The sequence below is a fragment of the Lactuca sativa genome, chromosome 9, assembly GCF_002870075.4.
Source record: "Lactuca sativa cultivar Salinas chromosome 9, Lsat_Salinas_v11, whole genome shotgun sequence".
Lineage (NCBI taxonomy): Eukaryota > Viridiplantae > Streptophyta > Magnoliopsida > Asterales > Asteraceae > Lactuca > Lactuca sativa.
In genome coordinates this window covers 206126638-206139222 of record NC_056631.2, presented here as the reverse complement: position 1 = coordinate 206139222, position 12585 = coordinate 206126638, and positions in this window count along the sequence as shown.

Below are 12585 nucleotides of genomic sequence, written 5' to 3'. Positions count from 1 at the left end.
AGTTCATACCCTTATAATCCACACTTTTTAATGTTTTATAAATACTTTTATATGCTTTTAAGGGGGGAAATACAAGTAAAACACACAATTATTATCGTGTCTTATATAAAGTTTCATTATACACTTTTTATCAATGGAATCATATGTGATTTATAACTATTATAGGGAAACATTCGCATGCAAAATATATCATGATAATCTCATATCTTTTGTAATGAAAAATGTTGATATATAAGTATAAATCAAACACTCTGCTTATACTATAGGTATAGGTGTCCATCTTAGACACTATAAAAATTACACTTTTCATAACGAGTGAGCATTTTACTAGGGATTTCTATGCAAACGAGACACATTTTTAGAAAACTATAATAGGTATAGTTTTACGAGAACATTACGAACTTTTACATACTAGAAACACTATTTCAAGAAGTTTACTTTCATATACAAGAACAAACGAACATTTTCACACGTAAATCTGTTTTATACTAAGTTTTGTGAGACATTAACTTCACGTACGTTCGAGTACACATTTCAAGTCCTGTATTATATACCAGAATCCCTTGGAGGGGGAGCATGGTGTTTGTGTATAGATCTATACAGGCTTGACAACCTGCGCCCTGACTGTTAGCTACAGTCCACCATTTGGGGTGACAAACGTCAGAACATTCCAACACCTGAAGAACGTTGTGTATAGGCATTTCAAGTCAATAGCATGGTTATAAAACTCACATGGAGTATTGAAAACACATTGATTTACGGGGTTTTTTAGACGTATTGGAAATTTTATACGTACATACATTTTCTAGAAACAAACATTGGTCTTGATAAAAGGCTACATTTATACTAGTAGAAAATATAGGATTTTCTAGGAACAAACAAACAAGGACAAAACATTTCATCTCATACAAACATTGTCATTTAATACTTATGAAACTCACCAACTTAAATGCTGATCTACTCTTTCAAAACTACTTGTATGTCCCATGGATTCAGTAATTACAGGTAACAAACTGCTTTTGAAGAAGGGACGCTGCGGCGCCAGTTTAAATTCATATTTTGACATCATATTGTAATTGGTTTTGAACATGTACCTTTTGACAAATGTAAACTTTCAGTTATATATATGATGGTTGTATTGCTTTCTTTACTATGTATTAATTTGTTACATTACCACATGAAGTCATCCACCACCGAACGTTTTTCGCCGTTCCGGTTTGGGGGTGTGACAATCCATGATTTCAATTAGTTCCTCGATGAATAGGAGATTCTCATTGATTTCGACTTCTTCCAATGGAATGGCGAGAGTTTCGTCGGATAAGAACTTCTTTAAATAGGAAACATGGAACACGGGGAGTACACTGCTGAGTTCAGCAGGTATTTGCAGTCTATAAGCCATTGGACCGATTCGGGCAAGAATCTCGAATGGTCCAATGTACTGTGGGTTTAGTTTTCCCCGTTTCCCAAAACGAATCACCCCTTTCCAAGGAGAGACTTTTAACAACACCCATTCCCCAACTCGGAATTCCAAGGGCTTTCGCCGTTTATAAGCGTAGCTCTTCTGTCGGTCTCGTGATGCTTGAAGTCGAGCTTTCATTTGAACTATCTTCTCTGTCGTTTCGCGTATGATTTTTGGTCATGTTAATGCATTGCTTGGTGTTTGTTCTCTCGCTAGCTGAGTGTCACCTACCTCAGCCCAACACAACGGTGATCTACATTTACGCCCATATAAGGCTTCAAAAGGAGCAACTTTGATGCTTGAGTGATAACTGTTGTTGTACGAAAACTCAATTAAAGGCAAGTGGGTATCCCACAACCTTCCAAAGTCTATCACACATGCACGAAGCATATCTTCAAGCGTTTGAATGGTTCGCTCACTTTGACCATCGGTTTGTGGGTGGTAGGCAGTGCTCATGTCTAGTTGTGTTCCCATAGCTTTCTAAAGCGATTTCCAAAAGCATGAAGTGAATCTACTATCTCGATCTGATATGATAGATATTGGTACCCCATGGAGTCTCACAATTTCCTTGATGTAGATTCTCGTCAATCGTTCCATCTTGTATGACTCCTTTATTGGCAGGAAATGAGTGGATTTTGTCAACCTATCGACTATTACCCATATGGTGTCCAATCCATCTGTTGTCTTGGGTAATTTGGTCACAAAGTCCATAGTAATCCTTTCCCATTTCCACTCGGGTATTACCGGTTGTTGTAATAGTCTCGAGGGCTTCTGATATTCTACCTTCACTTTAGCACAAGTGAGGCACTTGCTAACATAAGTGACAATTTCTGCCTTCATGTTAGCCCACCAATAATGTTGCTTGATATCCAAGTACATTTTATCTGAACCCGGATGGATGGAGTATCGTGTCTTATGGGCTTCATTCATGACTACTTCTCTGAATCCCCCAAGTTTGGGAATCCAAATTCGGTTCATGAAATAGTGTGCTCCGTCCTCCTTAACTTCGAAGTTATTTTCCATTCCACGTAACGCTTTGCTTGTTCTGTTTTCTATCGTCATGGCATCGAACTGGGCTACTTTGATTTGCGAGGACGGATGGGATTGAATGGTTATTGAAAGAGTCTTCACACGACGATTTGAGTATTCTTTCCGACTCAAGGCATCAACTACCACGTTAGCCTTGCCTGGGTGGTACTTGATTTCACACTCATAATCGTTTAGCAGCTCAACCCATCTTCATTTCCTCATGTTTAACTCCTTTTGATTTAAAATGTGTTGGAGACTCTTGTGGTTAGTGAAAATGGTGCACTTTGTACCATAAAGGTAGTGCCTCCAAATCTTCAAGGCGAAGACCACAGCTCCCAATTCGAGATCATGGGTGGTATAATTTACCTCATGTGTCTTTAGTTGTCGGGATTCATAACCTATCACCTTTCCGCGCTGCATGAGTACACATCCTAAACCCTGATTCGAAGCATCGCAGTAAACTATGATGTCCTCTGTTCCCTCTGGTAACGATAGTACTGGTGCACTACAGAGAGCTCGCTTCAAAGTTCAGAAGGCAACCTCCTGCTTTTCTGTCCATTCAAATGGCACGCCCTTTTGTGTAAGAATGGTAAGTGGATTGGCTGTTTTGGAGAAGTTCTGAATGAATCTCCTGTAATAGCCTGCGAGACCTAAAAATTGACAAATTTCTTCGGGTGTCGTTGGGACCGCCCATCCTTCAATGGCTTTGACCTTAGAATGGTCCACATGTATCCCCTCTTGACTGACAACATGACCCAAAAAGTTTATGCTACGGAGCCAGAAGTCACACTTAGAGAGTTTTACGTATAACTTTTCGGTTCGTAGGGTTTCCAAGATTTGTCGGAGATGTCGGCCATGCTCCTCTTCGCTTCGAGAATAGACTAGGATATCGTCAATGAAAACAATGACAAAATTGTCGAGGAATGGTCGGCATATTCGATTCATCAGGTTCATGAATGCGGAAGGGGCATTCGTTAGACCGAAGGGCATTACAACTGATTCATAATGTCCATAGCGAGTTTGGAAAGCGGTTTTGGGGATATCTTCTTCCCGGACCTTGAGTTGGTGGTATCTGAATCGCAAATCTATCTTAGAGAAGTAACTTGCTCCTTGAATCCGGTCGAATAGATCGTCGATTCGCGGAAGGGGGTAGCGATTTTTGATAGTGAGCTTATTCAATTCTCTGTAATCAATACACATCCTAAAGGGTGATTTGGCAATGGGCGTAGCTCCCGGCACCAGGTCAATCCGGAACTCGACTTGTCTTTCTGGGGGTATCCCCGGAAGATCTTCAGGAAACTAGAATGTCTCGAATATTCACCTCTTCCTTGGACTTATCCACTATGTGAGCCAGAAACGCCAAGTCCTTCTTTTGTAGATACTTCTGTGCCTTAATGCACGAGATGAGACGAAGGTTCGTACTGGGTTTGTCCACGTATATAGTTAAGGTTTCGTGGTTAGGGAGATGAAGGTGAACGACCTTCTCGCAACACATAATTTTGGCATGATGGGGGCTCAACCAGTCCATGCCGATAATCACATCAAAACTCCTAATAGTTACAGGCATCAAGTTTATTTGAAAGACGTGGTGATTTAAGGTTAGGGTACATCCTACATAGATTTCCCCAGTTGCTTCTATTTTCCCATTAGCCATTTCCACCGTAAAGGTTTCATTAAGCTTCTGGGGTTGTTTTTTTAACAAGTGTTTCAATTTATTACTCACAAAGCTTCGCTCTGCCCCGGTATCAAACAGGATGCATTCATAGGAGTGGTTAAGGAGAAATGTACCGGTGACAACAACGGGATCCTGAACCGCTTCTCCTTGACCCATGGTCAGCACTCTCCCTACTCTTCCATTCCCTTGGTTGTTGACATTGGGGCAATTTCGACGGAAATGCCCAGTCCTTCCACATCCATAACAGGTGTGGCTTGCTCCAGCGTTGTTGTCGTTGTTGTTGTATTGTTGTTGTTCGTGTCGTTATTGTTGCGGTTGTTGTTGTTGTTTCCCAGTTGCTGGTTCTGAGGAGGATAGGTTCTACAGTATTTTTCCGTGTGACCCTTTCGGTTGCAACTGGTACAATGAATCTCCTTGCATTCACCATTGTGATGAAAATTGCACTTGTTGCACTTTGGTAGATTTCCAGAATACTGCTTAGTGGCACTTGGGGTAGATGAGGTTGGAACATGTGGTGTGGAGGGAACTTGGGTGGTTACAGCATGAACTGTCGCTGTTTTTTGTTTCTTTGACGACTCTGAGCCTTGTCGTCCCTTCCTCTCGTTATTCTTTACTTTCTTGTTGTCACTCTCCTTCTTGCCTTCAGTTTCCCCCGACTTCAGTATCCTAGGCTAGGTTGCCAGTATTCCGCAACCGTCTCACCATAACAGCAAGTGCCCGGTCAGCTGGTCCTCCATCTCTTAGATCATAGAACTCCCTAGCAATCCTGTATGGGGGTCTCTGTCCCTGCTGTCTGCTCCATCTCCATATATCAATACCCCATGGAGGCGTGGGGCAAGTAGGGCCTATCTGGTGAGCGGGCACACTAATCGGGTAGGGTAGGTTGATGACTTCGGACTCTGCGTCCGAATCACCATTGTCGTCGTCGTCACCGGTTTCTTCCTCGGACTCCCCCTCGGAGTCTTCTCCGACTTCTTCTTCTTCCAAGTCTACCACTGGCTCGGCAGGTCCGTCCTCGACTCGTACTTCAGGTTCTTCTTCGGGCTCCTCCTCGGGGTCTCCTTCAGGCTCTTCTTCAGACTCGTCTTCCCACCAACCGTTATTCCCCTAGTTGGGGAAATACGGATCTCCAGGATGATGGAAACCGGCCATACAATCTGCAGGAGTGTGTATAAACTACTATTACTCCTAAGATGTTTTAGTTGTTATCTAAATTGAGTTTGATGTTCTCTTCGTGGTAATCAAAAGGGTATGCTTTAGGTTTATCGACCATCGCGGTCACTCCACGACATGTGATAGTTGTATTCTGGAGGAAATGTAGTTGATCAGGCTACATTCGCCCCTTAATACAACTATGAACAGTCCTTGCTTAACCGAGATGTCAGGATCAGCTTATTTGATTTGGTATTATGTTCATTTTCCTAATGCGCACAAGTAAGAGGGTTTATTATTATATTTTTATTTGTTTTGTTCAGAGTTATTTAGTCCCTCTTTTGGTTTATAGTTGCATATCAATGTGTGGTTAGATATGTCAGTTCACTATAATCAGAGCTCTGATACCAACCTGTCACATCCCCGAACCAGACGACGGAAACGTCTGAGGGCTCGCGTGACTTAAATTGAAATATCATCACAATGAATATACATGAAACATAACATAAACATCACCAAGCATCAATACATTACAACTGACCTTGTTCACATCAAGTACATTGTCTAAATATTACATATTCATAGCATAATTGTTTGAGAGTTTTCAAAACATAACATCCTAACACACTTGGTATTGTTGTTCAGCTTATCTGTTACCTGAGAATACAAGTTATTTTGATAACATCAACATATATAATGTTGGTGAGTTCATAAGCAGGTTTGATATGAAAATGTTTTGTATAGTTTGTAAAACCCAGAAAATCCAATATTTTCTGAAACGGCAATTGTTTATACAAAAGGTGTGATGACCCATAAGTATATGCATGAATGATTTCAAAACGTGTATAAATGAGAAGTTTTGAATTATAGTTATTGAAAGTACAAGTGAATAATGTTGGTTTCCCCGGAAAACCCGATGTTTTCCGATAAAATAGTATGATCGTTTTGTATTATTGTATCGTCACAACGAATGAATATGATTTTCCATGATTGCTTAGATGGTATTGGATCTCTATGTGAGTCGTTATAATCATGCATGATAATGACTAGTTCGTTTGTCTTGGCATTCTAGTGAACTCCGGAATTGATCTTAGGATTTTGTCACCCTAGACTGGTCGAGTCTAACTGTAGCGAACAACTTAGGTGTGGGGGAGTCACCCATGTATAGTGATGGGTTTTGGTCCTAAGAACATCCTATGTGCTCATACAAACCCTAATGCTTGGATCTAAGTTTCTCTATTGTACATGCTTTGAATCCAAGACTATAAATCCTAATTCTAGCATATGGAAATCGATATTAACATATAATTAGGTTTAATATATTACCTTGATTGTTATGTAGCAATAACAATCCCAATTCCTCCTTGAATTGACTTTGGAAGGCTTAGAGTCACAAGTGTCACTCCTCTAATGGCTTACAAACACCAAGAGCAAATGGAGAAGGTATAAGGAGAGAGGGGAGGTATTGAATTCGTTCCTAAGAAGCCTTAGGGAAGGTCTGGCCGAATTCATGAGTCAAGGGGTGTTTATATAGGTGTAGAGATAGGTTTCAGTCATTATCCTTATCTAGTTGTTTGTCCACCAAGCAACCCATAAGATAATCCTTGAATCCTTATCATAGTCGAATTCTAAGGCCTTATCACCTTAAATTCGTCCAACCTATTAATAAGATAATTCTTACCTTATTTTGTAACTATCACATAATTATAATTCAACCCCTCTAGTTTAATTAATTACATTTGATCACAAAATTAATTCTTAATTAATTATTGACCAATATTAATTAAACAAATATGATTTCTCCTTTAATATATTATTCTTATAACATATTAATAAATCAATTTATTTCTCCAATCAAGTTGCTTTGGTGAAGGCAACCCAAAAGGACCATGCACCATCGGGTCAAGTACATACCAAAATAGTTATGGACTTAGACACTAATCCAACAGTCTCCCACTTGGATAAGTCTAATAACTATTATGCGTATGACTTCAGATCCTGATCTGCAATCGTAGCTTTCCAAAGCCACTGTCAACTCTGATCCTATCAGATACACGTGTCCTTAGATAAGGGATCGTATATTCCTCCATTCTAGATATCATATGAGATATGATTTCAAATCATTCTCTTTGTACTATATCTCGATTCCCGATTTATGACGACTGACTAATTGAACAAATCAAATTAGCCCTAGCCCGGCCGAGCATTTACGTTTGTCATCACTAAATCATCGAGGGGCCCAAAGATATCGTTTTTATCCTACTTTGGATAAAAGGAACGGATAAACTTTGATACAATGCTTGCTTGCACTCACTCACCGAATTACACACAACAATATGTTTTATAACACCAAGTTACTAGTGCGTTTACATATTATCAATGTGCAAACCAATTTGTAAGATGCAACTCACACATCTCGGTTTCAAGAATATAAGATGTTATCGTCTCACCAATCACTCATGATACAATTCATGGAATGATCCAAGTGAGGGTGGGTTTAATCCAATGCTCAAATTGATATTCATAAGCACTCATGAACGTTGCAGCAAACATTTGCTTATGTCTAATACTCTTTTAGACAATCCACACACCAATTCATGACAGTCTTCATTCATACATACTTCCAACATATGAACGACTGTGGCCCGTTCGAATAATTCGATTATTCTTAATAAATTCAATTATTTTGGAAGTCAAAACATGCAAATTTGAAACACAAGAATAATACTAATCCCATATGGCCTCAAACCTTTGAGTATAAATAAAACACCTTTTATTTATCACCATATCGATTACTCATTATTTGTCGTTTCGGGTAATCAACTTCTTACTTGAATTATTACACTTGTCTCATGCTCCTAGCATGCACACAATGTTTACCTATGGTTCTTACTTTGTGAAATAGATCACATTGGACACATTTCCAATCATTCTCATTTCACAACTCCAAATCCTTTTTCATAAGTGAAAGAATATCAAATTCTTGCTACTTATAGAATATGCTAGATTCTAACATTTTATGCAATGATCCTTTCGTAATATCACTACACCAAAGTCACAAAGACTATTGCCAATGAGATTACAAAGTTCTCTATCGAAGATTGTTACAAGGCAATTCCTTAGATATGATGTCTCTCACTCAAAGTACATTCCTTTGAACATCCTTTTGCATAAAGGTTTCTAATCTAGACATACATTTTTCAATATTCAATTCCCAATATGGACACATTTCCATATTTTCCATATGACAACTCATTCTTAATAGAATCTTATCAATTCATAATAATGTCGATATGGTCCATCCAATATGGAAACATTTCCATATTTTCCAATACTATACTTCCAACTACTCACAAGCGACCAATCCTCGTCGAACTTTGGATTGTCCTTTGATAGTTGCTTAATTATTTTAGTCAAAACCGATTCTAGTCCCTTTTCCCTCTAAATGCGCTAGACATTTGGAAAATTTTAGAATGGTCAAACATTAAAGCATTTGCAATCGATGTTATACCCGAAGCGTATGGGACACGACGCACAATGTTTTATTTGCTATGTTCTCAAAATTCGAATTGTGAAGAGGAATGCCGTAATCATAATCGAAATTTTAAGAACACACTATGTACCTTTGACTAAATTTATTAACATTTCTCAACCTAAGCCTTTAGATTTGAAATGAAGCATAATAGTCTCTCCCTTAATTATAGCAAAACAACCTTTCAACTCTTACAACTTTGCAAAGTATGACTCTTGTTTTCTATAATTAATATTGCTAATACTTTCCTTAATAATCATACAATCATAACTTTTATGCTCCCACTATCATGATGATTATTTTAAACATAACACTTATGCTCCCACTAGCTTCGACATGTATTCAGAAACAATTAAACTTTCAGAAAAACAATACTTATTCAATTTCTTAAATTTATGTTTCTAATACTTAATGCTTTGATAATCTTTTATCAAGGCCTTTTAAACTTATACACCTTTGACTTAGATAGCTCTTATGTGTGTCTAAACAATTAAGACTAATTGCCAAACCTCACAATTCAAATCATGGAAAGGGATACCGTAACCATAATTGAATTCGAGAATGCAATTTTACAATCACTATCTTCTTAAAATCTTTCTTAGTGAAAGCATTTCCTCACAATCATTTTCATGAAGGAGGAAATCTTATGACACTTAGATTTAAATGGTGTATTTGTTCCTATCCATGTGAATTTGTCAAAACCAAAGTTTACGACAAATTCAAACTGATATGGATCGACCTTTCTTAATCTCGATTTCTCGCCTTATCGTAGCACAGCTGCCCACCATGTCTTCCAAGTAGTTAAGCAGCTCACCCTTCCTATCAATGTACCTTTCATTGATTAAGGTGCTTTGCCTTTTATGCGTTCAAAATGAGAACTCATAGAACTCTCATGCATAATTAACTCGATTGGATTGGCACAGAACCAAAATAATGTCATCACGATAGGTTGTAAACCTCAACTCGTGTGCTAGTGATGATCGATGAGGTCTATTTTGATTTGTTCTTGAAACCTTTCAAAACCATTAAGACTCCCACTGACTCCTTGACATATAAGATTCTCTTGTCAATAAACATTTCTTGACAAACAAATATTCAAGAGTTAGTGTAGCTTTTATCAAAACACTTCATAAATTGGTCCTAGTTGGTCTTTGTCTTATCCAAGACAACACAACTTTCCACATTTGATGAATGTTATAAAAATTCTTAATATTTTTCCACTCAATGTCACAATCTTAACTCTAAGACTTATTTTGGAACGAAGTATGATTGAATTCTTGATTTAACCATTTCTTCAATTCTTGATTCCTCTTCTTAGACATACAATTGTACTAAGATTCACTTAGAGGATCAATTGAGATATGGTTCTTAATCATTAAGACCTATCATAAAGCATAAAAGGTACTCTCCCTTCTTCTTAGAATGGAGAAACTTTTATCTTTCTACCTATTTGATTCTTCTTATTCGTTCTGCTATTGATTTAAACCCTTTTTAATCAATTCCGAATTACACTTAATCTTATAAGTATAATCATATTTACTAATCCTTTAGTAAATCATGACGAATATCTTGGTTACTCTTATGGTGAACTTGATCAACACACAACTTTGTGTACTCGATCTCCTAGTCCTTCACTTGACACTTTGTCAACGAATTAGTCTAATTTCCAAATATGAAATTTCTCATTCATCGTGCAACCAAGTTGCATGATTCCAAGTTTCTGTCCAATTGAAACTTGGGCGATGAGAAACTCTCCCTATTTGGTAAATTCTCGACATTTCCATAAACAATATAATTAAGAATCAAATCCATTATTGCTAATATTAGAAACATTCAAACATCAATTTTTCATATACGCCATTGCAAGGATAAATAAATAATATAAAATCAAATTTTATTTTATTGCGGAAAAATTTGTCCTTACAATGCAATTAATTGAAAAACTATGCTAATACATCTTTCTTAGCAATCTAATTCTAACTCTAAGTAGTAGCTCAAGAATCTAATCTTCGAGAAATGCGATCGAAATCCATTCCTTCACGGTTAGATTCTGCTCACTTCTTCACTTAAGCTTCCTTTCTTTTCTTCGATCCTACAAAACATCAATTGTAATCTTATCACATTATGTATTAAGAATCAATGAATAGGAACTTAACGGAGTTAGATAGTGGATTTTACCTGAAGCGCAGCCATACTCTTTGACTCTCCCATCTTCTGGACTCTTCAGGCTCTTTGGGCAGACTTGTATCCAATGCCCTTTCTCTTGGCAGCAAACGCAGGTCGGTTCTCCTAGAACGTCCTCGGAAGCATGGTCGATTGACTTTCCCAACAAATACGCTCCATTCCTTCGCCAAATCAATTCTGATTCAGCAGCAATGAGCATGTAAGTTAGGTCAATGAGGTTGTCATCATGATCCATCATATAATACTTTCTTTTGAACTCATTATATGATTTAGGAAGTGACTGCAAAACCCAATTCACAGCCAACTCATCCGGGAATGACACACCCAACATTATCAACCTATCAATGTGTGATTTCATCCCTAGGACATGTGCACATACCGGCTTTCCTTCTTTATGTTTACTTGCCAAAAGGGCTTGAGTGATCTTGAACTTTTCAAGCCTTTGAACTTGTGGGTTAGGGAGAATAATTGGAGGAGGTGGAGGAAGTGAAGCATGATTTCTTGTTCCTCGATCGAATCGTGGAATATCATCTTCATGTGGAATGCTTGTTCCACGGGATTTGGGAAGACCATAGTTGTCGAACTTTGACATCTACAAAACGGGAGAAAACGAATTCAAGTTAGTTGATTGATTGAGTCCTTAGTAAATCACCCAAATGAGATACTAAGGCTAGGACCCAACACAATATTCTACAACTCGGGAGAGGGATGCCGTAACCCAAATTGCAGAACATTTGAAGGTAAGTGAATGACGATTCACTAATTTCCACCAAGAAAAATGAAAAAGAAATTTAAGTTTTAAATCTATGAAAATTCCTAGATCCTTTGAGATTCATTGAACTTTCAATGGCATGTTTAAATCTCAATATGCCCCTCTTGTTTGTGACTGGGATGCCGAGGATCACAAAGCGGGTGTGAATAACCATGCAAACTTACATGGTGCCCTCACATGTTACAGTCACCTATTCGATGTGCCGGTAAACCACACACGCTCCACCGAACTATGACAAACATTGAGTCACCCTTTGCTACCTTTGCTTAGAACCATTTAGTGTGTCGGTTAACCACACACGCTCCACTAACGTCTTCGCAAGGGCACAAAGTGTAAATTCATGGAATTGCATCAATTCACTTTTGCCTAAGTAACTAAGATTGGGAATTTTATGAAAACATTTAGTTACTTTAATAATTCATTATACTTATAATGGAAGGTTTCGTCCTATCCTACCCGTTCGGCTAACGACCATCCACTGGTCAAGAGTGCGGTGGGTAAGAGTGGATACCCATTCAATCGCCATTTTATAGGCGAATTTCCTTAAACACCCCTTATAGACCAACTTCGTGAATGAGGCCTACTAACAGTAAGACTGACTTTTACTCATACATATATATAATGTTAGACTTTTAATGTTATATATAGTATAGGGTGTATTTTATATTTTCAAAATACTAGGTGGTCTAATTTAACAATTATACTTTTAATTCAATTAAATTGTAAACCTAAACTTTAATGGATTTATTAAACCTCTTTTAATTATACACCTTAATTAATTA